This window comes from Symsagittifera roscoffensis, chromosome 4 (genome assembly GCF_963678635.1).
Source record: "Symsagittifera roscoffensis chromosome 4, txSymRosc1.1, whole genome shotgun sequence".
Taxonomy (NCBI): domain Eukaryota; kingdom Metazoa; phylum Xenacoelomorpha; order Acoela; family Convolutidae; genus Symsagittifera; species Symsagittifera roscoffensis.
The window spans coordinates 71,608,969-71,624,514 of NC_087065.1; the positions used below are offsets into that span (position 1 = coordinate 71,608,969).

General features: G+C 48.8%; 3 protein-coding genes across 7 annotated transcripts in view; 2 read left to right on the forward strand and 1 right to left on the reverse strand.

Annotated features, from left to right (window-relative positions):
• LOC134845124 (AP-2 complex subunit alpha-2-like) overlaps positions 1-15,546 on the reverse strand; it is a 606,200-nt gene that overhangs the window by 55,400 nt on the left and 535,254 nt on the right. The window lies entirely within an intron of this gene.
• Positions 1-15,546, forward strand: part of LOC134845125 (histone H2A.Z) — a 113,281-nt gene that overhangs the window by 50,534 nt on the left and 47,201 nt on the right. The window contains exon 1 of one of the 2 annotated variants that reach the window (XM_063861991.1): positions 3,215-3,218. The exons of the other annotated variant lie outside the window; for it this stretch is intronic. The gene's annotated coding sequence lies outside the window, so the exon portion shown is untranslated. Of the gene's footprint in view, positions 1-3,214; positions 3,219-15,546 lie in introns of those variants that run through there. 2 annotated transcript variants of the gene reach the window in all.
• LOC134845123 (FACT complex subunit SPT16-like) overlaps positions 1-15,546 on the forward strand; it is a 590,873-nt gene that overhangs the window by 34,439 nt on the left and 540,888 nt on the right. The gene's annotated exons all lie outside the window — the stretch shown is intronic.

Here is a 15,546-nt window from a genome sequence, read left to right on the forward strand (position 1 = left end):
CACACCGATGCCCCATATGGAAGATCAAAATCCAAAAACCGTGGAGTTTTCGCCGATAGACGCGTTGGAAGACACAACAGGCAATACCCGAGAAACGGTGAAAGATGACTCTCAAGTAAATGGTCGGAATGAAATCAAAAGACAACACGGCCGAAGAATCACAGACTGGAAGAGCACGAACATTTGGGACAGTGAGCACGAAGGCGACAGAAGCCGACCCAAAGGAAGAACAGGCCAGAACAGAAGAGGCAGCCAAAAACAAGACAACGGCTGTTCAGGAAACAGCTGCTCTTGAGCTTGGCGACCTGATGACAAAGCTAAATCAGATCGACAAAAAACTAAAGTATAGTGAGGAAGATAGAAACCTGATAAAGAAGGAGTTAAAATACAACAAACACGAATATCTGGATAGTCATTTTAACCTGGCTAAGGCGACAGACGAGAGACTCCAGCAGATGTCGGACAAGGTAGATGCCACCAATGAAGAACGAGATAAGAACATCAAAAAAGATATGCAACAGTTGAAAAACCGATATGATGACGTCAACAGCCAATTAGGTAGCCTGGAAAAGAGAATGGACATAATGAACAGGAATCAGGCCGAAAGTTCGAGTGCAATACAGGCGAAGTTGGATGCAATCTTGAGAAAATCTACCTCACAAGAAAGACCGGCAGTGGATCGCACGCAAGGCACCAGAGTTGACTTTGTGGAACCACAAAGGAACAAACGGCAATCAACACCGGTGCCTTTAAACAGGGATGCGGTAAGCATAGCACCAACGGTTGCTAAAATAATCATGAAAAATGGAACATCAAACACAACGAGTGGTCCGGGGGACTCGACAGCTAGCAGCAACGCAGGTCCGGATGCCATGACGTGGGCAAGCACTTGGGAGATGATGAACAGGACTCTAGAGGCCTTCGCCACGAGGAACACTAACTCGAGCGATAAGAGAGACGGAAAATCAAGAAAAACTTTCAAGAAGCCAAAAGAATTCAAAGACGATTCAGATGGATGCATTGACACGTGGGTGGAAGTGATGAGATTACATCTAGAGCAGAATAACTTAAATGATGAAAGGCAAGCATGCACAGCCATACTCAGCAACCTGGAAGGAACGGCATTGAAATGCGTGGTTGCAAAGAAAGAAGAAGAACGCGACACCGCGGACAAAATCTTCGAAATATTGCTGAATCGATTCGGATCAGGCATGAAGGGTCACCAAGCGATGATGCGATTTGAAAAGAGAAGGCAGAGGGACGACGAGTCAATTGATCGGTTCCTAGATGACCTCGAGAGCTTGAGAAGAAGGAGTGACCCGGAGGAGTCGACAAACAGAAGAAACTTTAGCATTGCCTCGAAGTTCATTGATGGGGTAAAAAGTGATGACTTAAGAACAATGTTAGCAACATACTACACATTGTCGAAGGACAACGCACCGACCCCAGAAGAAATGAGACAGAAATCGAGGGAATACATGCTGATGAAACCCAAGAAATACTCATATTCAGAAAACAGGAACACGCAAGTGGCTTAATCATCAAGATAGGCGCAAGATGCTTCTTCTGTAACCAGGAGGGGCACTTCAGAATGGATTTTCCCTTGTTCTGGGAAGCGGTCAAGGACCAGAGTCACCCCAAACACAAGTTGGCATTAGCGGCAGTGCAGAATCAGCGGAATAGACAAAACGAGTTTGAATCGAGGAACTTAAGAGCACCAAGCACGGAATTGCCGACGAAGACAGTGAAAGCTGTAACACATGTTAATGGTGCGATAGAATCCGCGGCCGGGAACTCTCTAGAGATAAATTATGAGAAAGCAGCGACGGAAGCAATTGCCAAAGTGAAACAGGATCTGGCTGCGAAAGAAATAGAGCAACGACTAAAGCTGGAGATCGAAAGACAGAATTTTAACGAAGCATTAACCGGATCGAACCAGACACCGGAGGCTGTACCGGGCTCAACAAAGACGGGGAGTTGTAACACTGTAAAAATGGTGACGGGAAAGCCATTCGGCATATCGAAAATTGGGGCTAGAATAATGTCGATAATCACAGTGGGCGGCCACGAGGTAACCAGAAACTTGAGCGAACCGAGCGACCAGACAATAATGCACATTGACGTGTACGCAGATTACTTGAGCTGTATAAGCCCACAAACGACTTCTAGAGCGTTGAGAGCACTACTCACGAGAGGGGGCAGCAAGTCAGTACGTGTTGATAACAGGTATACTGAAGCTTATGGTCCACACGAGGTGATGCTAAATATAGATGGGATCAACATCTACACCAAGACAATGATAACATGTGACGAAGACCTAATTGGGCAAATCTACGTAGGGAAAGAAGAGTTGAAAGTGAGATCGATTGGACACTGCGCCATGCTTGAAGAAGATGCAATGCACATCGGGACAGAGGCAGGTGTGACAGGGCACGTGCTAGATATAAGTGGCAAAAAGACTCAGTTGCGTGGGTTACTTGATACGGGAGCAGTCTTGAGCGTCATACCAATCGAAACTTGGGAAAGGATGGGCTTTGACAAAGGTGACTTAATAGACTCGAGAATACGGCTGTCAGCTGCAAACAAAGGGGCCCTTCGGGTGCTGGGCAGGACGCCGATAATAGCCCTCAATTTGGGGGAACGTAACCTGTGGATGAGCTTTATCGTGGTAGAAAACCTAGATGAATCTGACCAATTCATTTTGGGCAGAGACTTCATCAGGAATTTCGACGTAACGATTGACCTAAATAACGCAATGTTCAGGATACGGAACCCGGATAGGAGGTACGCAATCAAACCGGTAAATTTAATAATGGCAAATGAAAACAAAGCACCGGTATTCTTGAGTAGGAGGGTGAGGCTAAAAGCTAATGAAGCAGCAATTGTAAGCTTGAGGATGAAAAATTACAATGAACTAAGTGACAACAAGCAAGTGTGTATAGTTCCGAATCCTAATAGTCAAAGTGCTGCTGTTTTAGGAAGATCATTCTCGATAACGAAGAGCGGCCTCTGCGTCAGTGTCTTGTTGAATACCCTTGATATACCGATCACGATACAGAGAGGGAGGAAACTGGGATATGCTTTACCGGTTAAAACTCGATATGAAACGATTGAGAACTCAAAACAAAATGAAGTTGTTGATTGTCCCAATCACAGGGACAAAATTTGTATCTTGAGACGATTGCAGAAAATAAAAGATTCTTCAGGTCTTATTAAATCACTTAAGTCAGAAACGGACGATGGGCTGTCGAGCTGTTCGAACTTTCCAGAGCGACCCACACTAGATGAAATGCAAACTGATAAGCCGGTTCTGCCGGAGATTGAACATTTGAGGGGCAAACTGAAAATGAACAGCTCGAAGCCATCAAGGACGTACTAGAGCGGAACGAGGAAGTTTTTTCGAGGCATAAGGCGGATATCGGGTGTTGTAATTTCGTTGAGCTTGAAATAGAACTTGAGGAAAACGCGGTACCACACAGGGAGGGGGCGAGGCGCATGACCCCACACAAATCGGAGGCGTGTAGAAAAGAGATCGAGACGTTACTAGAGTATGACATGATAGAACCATCCAAGTCACCGTGGGCGTGTGGAGTAGTGATGGCCAAAAAGAAAGGCGACCAGTTGAGGTTTTGTTGTGACTTTCGATACCTGAACTCCGTCACGGTGAAGGATGCCTATCCCATACCTAGGATTGATGAGAGCCTCTTGAAGTTAGGTGATGCAAAATTTTTTACGACTCTTGATTTAGGCTCGGCCTTTTGGCAAGTACCACTAAGGAAGCAGGACAGGGACAAGACAGGGTTTGCCTGCGAATTGGGTCTGTTTCAATGGAAACGGATGCCGTTTGGACTTTGCAATGCCACAGCCACGTTTCAGCGGTTGATGGCACACGCGCTGATAGGCGTAACGAAGAAGTATGGCAACCTGGTAATGTGCTACGTGGATGACGTGGTAATAGCGACGCCAACACTGGAAGACCACATTGAGAGACTTGACGAAGTGTTTGCATGCATGAAGAGGTCGGGGCTAAAGTGTAAACCATCAAAGTGCGAGATACTCAAGGACTCAATAAAATACTTGGGCAGGATGGTAGACAAGCACGGCATTAGACCTGACACGGACGCCGTGGAAGCAGTCCTGACCTGGAAATCACCGAAGACAGAGCACCAGTTGATGAGCTTCCTGGGTTTCGCTAACTATTATAGAGAGTTCATCAAAGGCTATGCAGACAAAGTATACCCGATGCAACAATTAATGAGACACAAGGGCAAGAAGTTCACGTGGAACAACGCAGCAGAAGAGTCATTCCAGAGAATAAAGAAAGAGCTATGTGAGGCACCAGTACTGGGTATGCCGACTGAGAAAGGGATGTACGTGCTGGACACGGATGCGTCGGTAGTCGCGATTTCTGGGATTCTCCACCAAGAACAAGAATGGAATGGGAAGACAGTCTTGAGACCAATAGCGTACGGGAGCAAAGTCCTGAGTGACACGGAAATGAAGTACGGAGCACCAAAAGCAGAGATGTTTGCGGTGGTTACCTTTGTCGAGAAATACAGAGCGTACCTAGGCAGTGAACCTTTCAAACTGCGAGTAGATAACCGAGCATTAAGCTGGCTGAAAACGTACTCAATGGACCAGAGCTACATTGGGAGATGGATAGTTCGCTTGGACGGATACAACATGATAATTGAGCATAGAACACGAGATAAACATCAGAATGCCGACAGCTTGAGTAAGAAGACGGAGTTCTATGAGAGACAAGAGCAAAGAGAGGCAGACAGGCCTGAAATCAAAGATGGCTTCTCCTTCATGGACAAGGAAACGTACGACAGTCTTCCACTCACGAGATGGCTGGACAAGTCAAGCAAACCGATAGAAAATCATCCTGAATTGCCTAAAGAGCCTCCAGAGAATACCATCTTGAAGAGGAGCAAGAGGATTCCGATTGAGATAATACTCAAGTCGAAGATCGTGAAGGAGACGCTCAAGGCAAAAGGCTATGATCTTAACCAGGTAGAAGCAGGAACTGCACAGATAGATGATGACTTAATGAGGTTGCTCGAGAAACTATCAGATGATAAGCCCGTGGTCCAAGAGAAGGGTCAAGAGGAACCGGAAGTCACTATACTTCGGAGAAAAGAGACAGTGAACGATACTGACTCATCAAGAGGAAGCGTCACTGACAGCAAAGATGTCATGCGGTCACTAGTTGACAAAATCCCCGAAGACATTCTGGAGCAGACCAAGGTTAGGAAAAAGAAAGTGACGTTCAAAGAAGATACTGAACACCTGGGACTAGGTCAAGAGTCCGGGGAGTGTTCCAGGTTCACGGAACAAGGAACCGGAGAAGGAAAATTGTCCGGGGAGCGTGAAGGATGGGATGAAGACTCGGATGAGAGCTGCGAAAACCAAGACAGTCTGTGCATGATATTGGCGGAAGAGAAGACAAGGCACCACGACAGGGAGTTACAGACGGATCCATCTTCAGGAACATACAACATGGACATACAGGAGATGCGAGGTGGTGAGGAACTTGAGAAAATTGCGGTTGCAAGGAAACCATTCAGGGAATTATCATGCAACTCAAACATCAGAACGAATCTGGTACCAGAAGATGATATGAAAATCGTGAAAAGGATGATATGCGTGAAGCTGAGCGACGACATCCACAACCCTGGTGAGATGAATGGACAGATCATGGCGCTAAAGGAGCATGTCAAGGCGAGATACAGGCTGTCAGACCTAATAAGAGCCCAACAGAATGACAAAATGACAAGTAATCTCTCCAAATGGATCCAGTCGGGGGTCAAGGAGAAGGGGGAACTCGAGGAGGACAGCTACAAGATCTTGAGCCAGTTCTACAAAGAAAAGAAAGACTTACTCTACCACACAGCTGATGGGGTGGTATCATGCAAAAGGAAAGATGAGGAGAAGATATTACACAAACACAACCTCATCATACTACCGCAATTGTATCAAACGGAGGTGCTTTTCAGATTGCACGACCAGATGGGACACCAGGGGATAGATAAAGTACAACAAAGGATACTTCACAGGTTTGATTGGCCAGGAATGAGAAAAGCTTGCGAGAGGTGGGTGAATGCCTGCCTGGCATGTCTCCAGGTAAAAGACCCAAGGAAGATGAAGTTTCCCCTCAAGTCTGTCGAGAGCTCGGAGTTCAATGAAGTGGTTTAGATAGACCATCAAAAAATCTGCATGACAGAGTCGGGATATAACCAGATACTGGTTATAATAGATCACTTCACAAAGTTGGCGGAAGCGGTTCCGTGCCAGACAGCCTCGGCCGAAGAGACATGTGATCATTTGATAACGCATTGGATATCGCGGTATGGTTGTCCAATGACTTTCCAGTCGGACAACGGCAAAGCTTTCGTGGGGGACTTGACAAAAGAATTGATGAAGAGATCGCACATTGCTCAAGCACACTCGACGACCTATCATCCACAGACCAATGGGTTGGTAGAGAGACAGAACAGGACACTGGTCAACATGTTAAGGGTGTACTGCTCAAGATACATGACGGACTGGGACAAATACCTGCCACAGGTAGTAGGAGCCTACAACAGTACACAGCACTCAACGACGGGCATCAGTCCTTTCATGATGTTGACGGGCAGGGAGAGAGCAATGCCTCTGACATTCTTTTACCCGGAATACGAAGGGAAAAGGACGTCGCCTCAGGCATACGTGAAAGAAGCGATCAAAAGACAACAGGAGTTGAACGAGCTATGCAGGAGGAACACGGCGCAAGCGCAAATGAGGCAACGCAGGAAATATGACGAAAAAATATTACGAGCAAAGCCATATGAAGTGGGCCAATACGTGTGGGTCTTCCAAAATTTCATACCGCCCAAGGGAACAAAGAAACTACTCAAGAAGTGGAGGGGACCATTCATGATAACGGAGGTTCATCAACAAGGACGGTTCTATCGCTTGAGTACTGGGCGAGCGGCACATTATGAAAATCTGAAGCCTCACGTCCCGTCCCCAGAGGATTGGTGCATACCGAAAGACATGGAGGGTCTTGAGTACCTGGTGGTAGAGCCAGCGTGTGAAGAGAATGAAAAAGGCACCAGAGAGAAAAATGATGGTAATGAGAACTTGAGTTTGGACAACAACGAAAAGATAGGAGGGGAGTCTGATGCAGGATCATTTGTAGAAGAAGACTGGAACGACCCGGAGCAAGATGAGGTGCCGAAGTGGATGGAGCCGGATCGACCGACACCACCGGAAACCAGGACTGGCATTCGTAAACGCACCGGCATGAGGTACAACAGGTACGGGGATGACTTCTTGATCGATAAGATACAGCCAGACAAATTGGGCGAGAAACTACTGAGCGCAGGCGAACTGGAAGCCGGAGAGGAATGGCAGGTCATTGACGATGGTGGACACTATCCGAAGGAAGACCACTCGACGCCGGAATTAGAGACGGATCTCGAGCAGAGCGAGATAGAGAGGAGGGAGAACACGAACTTGAGGATACTAGAGTGGATGCGCGATGTCAAAGACGAGAGCCGCGAAGGACAAAGCATTCAACAAGTCGACGTATCATCGGCAAATTATATGAAGGCAGAGGACCCTCTTTTCGGATGGACGGCAACAGATAGGCCACTGGACATTCCTCCGGACAATTCAGACCCGACAACATCGACGGGGACGTCGATAAATATTTTTGTCCGGGGAGTGGGGGTAGGACTTACCCACACCGAAAATTTGATGATAAAGAAGCTCAAGGAAGTGAGAGAAACAAGCAAATTGGAACTGAAAGAAGAAGAGCCAGAGCCTACCATAGGTCGGAATTTCAAAACGAAATTTGAAATACCCAATGAGTACTCGGAAAACATCATGATAACGGATAGCGACCTCATCCTGTCAAACAGGACTAGCGCGATCTGCATCACGGCGGACATGAGTTTCAGATCAAGATTGGAAGCTGACTTCAGAAGAGAGTACCAGAACGTGGAGTTTCTGTTCAGACAGAGACCAGGACTGGGAGGGATGGCAGCGCTTCCACCATCAGTAGCACAAGTCCCGGGCAAATATCTGTGCTTCCTAGTGACGAGGGTCAATGACAGGAACACAATTGATCCCGAACACGTGATGTTGGCACTAACAAGACTACGAGACTTCATGATTGAAAGAGGAATAACGGAGGTCTCAATGCCGGTGTATGACCCAAACAGGGGCAAACTGAGCTCGAGGGAATTGTACGCTATCCTACATGTATTCTTTGCGGAAACTGAGATAATGGTGTATCTGCACAAAAAATACTACTTGAGCATCGCCTGAGTTGGGGACACGGGGTCTCGAGTTGGGCGTGAGGGAGGAGTCTTGAGTTAGGTACTGGGGTGCGGCACAGGTAAAGGGATCTTAAGACGTGATTGGCATGACAATTGAATTTTAAAAAGAATTAACGGTGCTAAAACATAAAATGAATCTGCATGCTTTTAAGGAAATTCCAATTGAATTGTTTTAAGTAGAATGAAAATGATAAGATTTTAACCATACTGGTGAAAAGGGGGGTCTCTAGGTTAGGAACATGACTTGTTAAGTTTTAATATGGTTTCTGCTTTCAGATCAAGTTTGAAAAACAAAGTTGAAAATCCAACTATACTCAAGCGAGAAACAGAAAGAGAAATCTTGATTGAACTCGCGATAATCGACACCTACAGCAAGTGTTTGCAAGGGAACATTTCTAGAGAATTCTTGAGTTGGGTAATACTTGAGTCGGCAAGGTAATTCTTGAGCTGGGTTAACACATACCTGTATACATCCCGAAGTCACAAAGAATGGCAGACAGATTCTGGAAATCCATGCCCGCGGCCCTGAAGAAGCCTACTCTTGATGAGCTGTACAGACGCCTGAGGGACCTGGATTATACCCAGATTGACGAGAGAATGGCGGTAATGCTGAATGCCATCCTCCAGTTGGAAGACCAGGGTGAATGCAGGGAGTCTGCGACGGAGGCTGTCTTGATGATCGGCTACACCACCGAGGGTATATCAAACCAAGAGCAGACCAGATGGTTGTCTTGGAATGTGGATGGAGGAGTAAGGGGCTTTGACTTGGCAAGGAATCCTGGCCTGAGTAACAATACCGAATATGGCGCAGGGGAATTCCCACTACCAACTAGGCCAACAGCAAGATCTACAGGCCAGAGCTCGAGTAAGGTGCTATCGATGACGCGAGCACAACAGACGACCGAGGCGTATCCGGATCTTGGTGTTCTAAAGAAAGAGCTCGAGAAGACGCAGAAGGAAAGGAATAAGGCGAACCTCGATCGGGATCAGGCAAAGCTGGATCGGGAGAAGGTTCAGCTGGAAAGGGACCGGGCGGTCAACGAGCGAGATCAGACTCTGAGGTTGCTTGAGATGCTAAAGGCTGAACATCAGCGGGAGCTAAGGGTGCGGGAGAATGCCGCGAATTGTGAACAACTGAAGTCGGAGTTGGAGTGAATAGAACAACGACAACGCGAACAGAAGGGAGCCAGGCCGAAGGAGCGAGTGGTTACCAGCTCGAGACCAGAGTCACGCATGGAGGTGGATGAAGTCCCCAGAGCAAGAGCACGGTTCAACCTTGACCGCGAGGCCCGGGAACACATGAGTGAAGGGTTGGAAGTTTGGATACCGAATGACGCAACGTCTTCCTTGCGTAGCCTAGAGACGCAACCCGTACGCCCGCTGATGGATGTGGTGCTGCCGGGATATACCCCAACCTTGACCTCGAGTGACAGTCAGGTGAGCGGCGGCTCATCGCGTCTGAAAGAGCTGGGCGAGAAATTACGGCAGAAAAGTCGTGAAAGTTCGGCAAGACCGGAGCTTCCCCCGACTTGGAGGGAACAGCCGGTCAGGAGCGTCGTGATCTCGAGTTATAAGAAAAATACAGAGAAGAGGTACCACAGGCACAATCGGCTGGATTGGAGTGCGGAACAGAAAGCCAGGAGGGACTGCTTTCATGATGCAGCCTGGGTGGAGTATCTTGCGCCACCCCGTGTGCCAGAAGGTGCGGTCCACCTGATCATAGGGGACAGCCTGGTGCGGGTGTTGACCCGGATCCAGTCGCACTGGCAGACAGGAATCTTGAGTTTCGCTGGAGCTGCCACGCCACAGATGTTGGCGACGCTTGAGATGCTAGGGATGACTAAAGTGTACACGGTGACCTTGATGATCGGGACTAACGATGTATCAAGGGGAGAAGCGAGGAAAATAACGAGGCTGCACGACAAGATGAGCTGCCTTCTTGAGGAGCTGAGGATCCAGATGGACCCCATCCTGTTGACGGTATGTACCGTCCCCTACAACATGATGTTTGACCAGCACGACTTGGAGATGAACGAGAAGGTGCGGAACCTAAACAAGGTGATCCGAGATATCCACCGGAAAAGTGTGCTCCCTGTCAGACTGTTGGACGTGGCGGAGCGCATGGAGAAAAAGGGATTCCCTGAAGACACCTCCAATGATGGAATCCATTTCGATAGACCAAGGGGAGCGGAGTGGCTGAACGACGTCTTCCAAGAACACATAAACACGCTAGAGGCGGACCTGCTAGAGACAGCCCAATTCACATTAGGACCACCCCCGAACCCACCATTCCTTGCCTCAAGGGCCTTGTCTGGTCGCTTGGGAACGAGAGTTGACACTAGAGACAGTTCGAGGAGCAACCAGACCAGATTGCAGAGTGTCACGCCAATGGAGTCTGAGGAGGTGACGTCATCAACACCTCCAGGCTCGGCGATATCCTCAGTGGTAGTGGCAGAGAACAAGCGGGAAAAGAGATCTATGGAGACCGCTCGCTTGAGATATCCTGAGAAGGTGAAAGAACTGGACCTAGAGGGTTTGGAATGCAGGCGAGAATTGGCGGAGACCCTGGGGATTGAACGAGTGTCGCACGAGGATTTAAACAGACATCATTGCGTGGACTGGTTGAAGGCTCATGAGGCACACTTCTCGAGAACGAAATTGATGGAGACCGCAGATCTGACCGGAATTCCCACAAAAGCGATCATGGGACCCATTAACTACAGACCTCTCAAGCTGTTGGGGAGTCCTGGACTCATAGTAGAACCCCCCAAGCACCGAACAAGCATCGCCAGGATCAGATTGGCGACCCCGGCACAGTTGAAAATGGTGGACAAGCTACTCAATCCGGGGGGAATGGAATTGCCAGATGCCGCTTACGAAGGCTCGAAGTTGGCGGAAGATCCCAGGTACGGGAAGCCCTGTGGCAGCACCCAGCTGGCCAAAACCCTGGCGGTTTATGATAGAGCAGATCCAGCCGCTGCGAGAATAGTCATTGTGGCGGGGTCGGACTTCGAAGGAACGTCTCCTAAGTTGTTCTGGCCGGAGACTCTGATATACTCTTTGCCAGGAGCTGAATTAAACCAGATGTTAACTCTGGTGATGGCAATAAAGTCGGAGATGCCCTGTGAGCCTGAGTTGCTATTGTTTGCAGGAATGAATGATCACCTGCACGCGATGGGACTTCTTGAGCAGCTGAAGGGCAATGAAATTCCGACATCGAGGAAGATATGGGAAGCCATTCAGGCGTTGTTTGCAGCGATGAATGAAGTGGAAGAGAATGTTGTCTCGAGATTTGGATCCAAGCCGAAGGTGGTGTTCACCACATCCCCTGGATACGCGAATATGCCACCCGCCCTACAATTCGTGTACGCGGTCTTGATTCTAATAGCAGAGGGGAACTAATGGCGGATTCTAATGGCAGCCCCCAATCGGGAGTTGGAACCATCGAACCTGAGGCTTCGCAAGTCAGAATTGGCGGCGGCATGGGCGGACATATCTCATGCACTGAGGGGCTTTTATGGACTAGCCGACATCCTGATCGTATTAGACGAGGTGCTCTTGCTAGAGATATCGAACTTTGCCAGGCAACTTAAGTTCAGCCCAGTAATCGGGGACGATCACCCGGCGATAAGCCAATTGACGGCCAGCTTGTGGTTTCGGAGCATGGAAGTGAAGATCACAAATTCCACCAGCAAGTCTAGAGGTCCGAGTAACGAGAGAAGAAATGTGGCCGAGACGGAAAAGCAATTAGAGTCAATGAAATATCGCTTGACGCAAGAGAATGGCTGGTGGCCATTTTTGACACCAAGGCTGGAGAACGCCACGAATAAGACGAGGGAGGAAGCACCACCCCTCGTGAAACAAGTCTGGAGTTTTCTGGAGAAACAACTGGAACTGGCCGAAGTGAGAGACATGACGGTGGCTAGATTTGTCTCGGCCGCCAATGAAGTGACGATTGGAGGGTTCTGGAGAGAGCACGCCAAGGGTGAGCTGAGGACTAGGAGGGATCATGAGATTCTCAAGTTCTTGAGTCCTTGCTGGGAGAAGGAATTCATGGCAGGAATGTTCGGCACCACGGCGACTATCTTTGGAGCCTTCGTGCAGGAGATACTGGGTATGCCCATCAGCCTGCTCTTGGCTTTGTATCTGGTCTACCCCAGATACTTGTTCAACATGGGCCCAGCATACATGTTTAGTCGAGGAGTAGAAACACTTCGGGTTGATGGGTATCTGGCACTATTACTCTTGACCCATGGGGAATTGGTGTCGTTTCATCGATTGATGGAATATGGAGAGCCTCTGTCTATGGGGAGAGTCCACTCGAGCCTTGAAACCTACTCCTACAAGTGTGCCGCAGGGTTGAAGACGTTGTTAGTGCAATACCTCATGATGCAGAATCGGCACATGACGGGTGAAGATGAGAATCCAACCTCGAGAGAAGAATGGAAGAAGATGAATAGAGGAATGCCTCTGTTGACGGACCTATGCCTGGCAATGAGGTCGGACCCTATGGGGATAATCCGGGGTCTAGAGGAGGTGGTGACCTGCATTTATGGTCCAGCAGTGACGTACGCATTCCCAGATCCCCTGGTGACAACGTATCGTCACTCTGTGACGCACTTGAGTCTTATCAGCATACTGGATGGGACGGCGCTCAATTGGTGTCAGCAGGAGGTGCTCAGAGCGCGAATGAGCAACACGGTACTCTTTGGAAAAGTGAAAGATGCCGAGCTGATAGTGTACAACTTCAGGGGGGCAAATGCAATGTAGAATGGGAGGCAAGCGAGAGGGCCCCATCGAAACGTATCCCAAGTTTTGGAACTTGAACCCATTGACGGCAGACGGACGAGAGATCTTGAGGATTCCTGCTTGGAAGGAATGCTTTGCGCTGGTCAAGAGGGAGCTGGAGGCCATAATGGAGAAAGAGATCCTCCCAGCCACCATGCCTGAGTACCCGATAGTCAGGAGGATGGCCTTGGGAATGAACAGCCCCTTGGTAGTTCCCTCCATAATGGCGAGGATGACGACGGAGGAAAAGCAGAAGTATTTCACTGATGGCTGGGACCCCATGTTCATCGGCTACACGGCGGCGGTCTACTTCCATACTAGCGAGGCGAAGGTAATTTCGTGGACGACGCAAGCGAAAAAGATGAGAGGTTCGCAGCCCCCCGGATATGAGGTGCGAAAGGTCTTGAGAGCTCTTGAGCAGGAGGGACTTGAGAACATGCTACCCATATGGGATGATGGCAGGATGATCATGATGGAGGGGCACGTCGCATTGGTGGACGACATGAAATTTGCAACGAGAAAATACAGGGCACCCTATGGCTTAGAACAGGTGGAAGTGAGACAGGAGGGAAAAGAACTAGATGCAGCAGGTCAACTGCACGTAGCCCTGACGGAATACAAAAAATTGGACCCTGCGACACCATCACCACTGTCAGTGGACACGCCTGGAGACAAGAGGAGTGGACCCGTGGAGGACCGGTTCAAAAGAATTCTCGAGAGAAGGAGAAATGAGTCAGAAGAAGAGAGTATGGATGAAACTCTCAGTGAAGCCGGTGAGGACATGGAAGTGGGGAATACGCCTGAACCAGGACCATCAGGGGAGGAGCTCACCACTCAAGAGCTGTTGAAAGACCTGAGCGAGGAGAATTGGGCAGATACTGCCACTCCACCTCTGACTCCGTCCCCCCGGAAGAATCTGGAATTGCCATTGGCAAGTGAGACCTCCAATATGGGGATGATACTCTTGAGCTCGGAGGAAAGGGAAAAGAACACTTTCGAAGGGAACAGGGACATGTTCCTGGGGTCCCTGAAGGACGATGCTTGGCAGGAGTTCTTAAAAGAATTCAATCAAGAAGTGGGCAGCGAGACGACGCTGGACAAATTCAAGGAGGAACTGTGGGACACAGTCGTAAGGTTTGGAGAATCGCTTCTGATAGGAACGGGCCTGGATGAGAAGGCGAGAAAAGAGCTGCTGAGCAAGCTGGTAGAGCTGAGGAATTCACGATCGAAGACTAGAGAAGAAAAATGTGAGGACAGCTCTACTCTGAAACAAAAAACTGTAGATAAAATAGTTGATGATATAAAAAGGGATAAGGTTGGGACTAGTAATATGATTAAAAGTACTAATATCCTTAAGGCTCGAGCAGGGGGGAGGCAAGAGTTGGAAGGACTGGAGGTAGACAGAGAGGTTGAATCAGTGATGATAGCCACAACACCCTCAAGCAGAGATGTGAAGACCCGCAAGAGGAAGAGAGAGGTGGAGGGATTGGGTAGTCCTTCAGTGGATGCTGTTTCGGAAGGAAACTTGAGAGAGACGGCGCCCATGGTTTTGGCTCGATGCAAGACGACGGCATACAAGAGCAGCTCGGAGCTCAGAAGACCACTCGAAGTAGAGAGGGAAATAGAGGCTTCCACCAGTTCGACATCGGAGGAAGACTTCAAGCCTCAGAAGATAAACGTAAAGAGAGGCTCAACTAACGGACAGACATGGGAAGTGGATGTCGGCAAAGAATGGATCTCGAAGGCACACCAGGCCACGGGCAAGCAAGTGACGAGTGATCCATTGGAGAGGAACAAGACGAGGAACACCTCCCGGACGTGGTGGGTGGCCCTCGAGACATTGAAGGAAATGGAGGACTGCTTGAAGAAGTTGGACAGTGGAGTAGCTCGCTAGCGACGCAATTGGGCCACCCAGCAAAAGGCCGAGGTTAATAAAATAGAAATGGCGAATCAGCTGAAGAGGTCCTGGCAGAACTTGTTGAAGGACTATTTTGAAGAGGCAATGAGGACACCCTCATCAGCACCGCCATTGATGGCGAATCCCTTCGTTAGAACTGCGGGACAATTAATGTTCACCTGGAGTCTGGTAGGAATAGAGTTGGAGACATTGACCTCGTATGACAGGCTGAAGTTGGGAGGCAAGAAGCTAGATGTGTATCAAGCACTGATGCAACACGTGGCCAGGGATAATTCAGGCTTGAGCCTGGCTAGGAGGAAGGACGCCACATGTTTCTTGAGATGGATAATGTCAATGATGTCTGACAGCACCATCTTGGCATGCCACCAAAGAGCGAGCGGAAGTAAAACCGTGGAAAAAAGAGTCTCAACGATCATCTTAAACGTTTATAGAAAAAGAAGATGGTTCCAGACTATCCCTAGAGAACCACAGAAAGCTGGACGAGGCACGGAGATTTTATAATAAGAAGTTCGA